The sequence below is a fragment of the Quercus robur genome, chromosome 2, assembly GCF_932294415.1.
Source record: "Quercus robur chromosome 2, dhQueRobu3.1, whole genome shotgun sequence".
Classification (NCBI taxonomy): domain Eukaryota; kingdom Viridiplantae; phylum Streptophyta; class Magnoliopsida; order Fagales; family Fagaceae; genus Quercus; species Quercus robur.
The window spans coordinates 48,973,709-48,974,965 of record NC_065535.1 but is presented as its reverse complement, the minus strand read 5'-3'; the positions used below and the strand labels follow the sequence as shown (position 1 = coordinate 48,974,965).

At 36.0% G+C, this 1,257-nt stretch overlaps 1 long non-coding RNA gene across 3 annotated transcripts; it reads left to right on the top strand.

Annotated features, from left to right (window-relative positions):
• LOC126713840 (uncharacterized) lies at nt 1–1,022 on the top strand. Of its 3 annotated transcripts, none has more exons than XR_007651459.1 (2): nt 1–321; nt 519–1,022. It is a non-coding gene; the product is annotated as an uncharacterized LOC126713840 (long non-coding RNA). The 3 variants fall into 3 exon arrangements; XR_007651458.1 differs by having other exon boundaries at nt 509–1,022; XR_007651457.1 differs by having other exon boundaries at nt 471–1,022.
• The last annotated feature ends 235 nt before the right edge of the window (nt 1,023–1,257 follow it).

The window sequence follows — 1,257 nt, the reverse complement described above, 5'->3', positions numbered from 1 at the left end:
ATCTGTGTGCTTGTAAAACCAAACATGTACTATTTGGGATTGGTTGTGGACTTGTGGGTCAAAGACTCGCATGCCTAGAAAGAAAGAAAGAAAGAAAGCAAGCAAGCAGACAACTGAGAAAGTGAGAAGAGGGAAAGGGAGATTAGAGCTGCTGGAAGTTATGGGAATGGGCAGTTTGGGAAGAAGGAAATAAGTGAAAGAAAATTCTTCCCAAAATCACCCATTCCTATTATTTCCAGTGGTTCCTCCCTTTCCCTTTCATCTCTATCCCCTCTTTTTTTCTCAACTTCATCTTCTGTTCTGTTGTATAACCAACTTGAGGTACAATTTTTTTTTTTTTTCCTTTTATTATTTTTTAAAAGTCTGCCAAGCATTTTTTTGATAGAAAGCTTCAGGATATTTCATTAAACTAACATAAACGAACCATTATCGCACCTCTCAACATGTGAAGAATCGAAATCTTCTTAAAGAAATTTGCCTTATTCAAATCCAACAAATACTGTCCTAGTTTTGGATAGGGTTGGCAGAGCAGAGCTTAGAGCTTGGAGGACCACACCGAAGGGACAGACTGTAGCAGCGAATTCTATTGCTCTTACTACAGCAGCCATATAGCTTCAGCCTCTTCAGCATCAGACCTCATATCTTCAAGCAAACTTGAAGAAAAGTCTGTCAAGTTTATCTTATCTTATTTTCTTACAATTTTTGGTGGGTGTGACGAAATATTCGTCAAATTTTAAAAAGTAAAATTATTTATTAACCCTTGATATTATGGGGCAGTTCAGTTCGGAATATTTGAGGTGTTCGGGAAAAGGGCGAGTTGAAGTGAGGAAACTCGTCTGGGAATTAGACGAGTCATGGGGCCCAGTCTAGGTGGCGAGTTGGTTGAGTTATTGAGCTGCCCCAGTCAAATCGGTTCTTCTTGTACCTCTTCTTTGTTGGATGAAGTCAGTTTGGATTTTTTCTCGTCATTCAAAACAGCAATCTCAATTCTCAACAGGAGTAGAAATTTTCAGTTTGTTTCATTTTAAACCTCTTTTATTTTATTTTTAAAATTTTTAATTAGATAGTTACCAAGGAGGAGATTGTGATTCAGTGATTGTGCGTCTCAACTTGTTTTTTTTTTTTGAGAATGTGCGTCTCAACTTGTTGAGTTACAAAAATTCAACAAAAAGGGTTTTTTATTTTTTATTTTTATTTTATAGGAAATAAATTGAGTAAAAACTATTAAAATTGAGAATGCCTAAAGATGGTTTACCA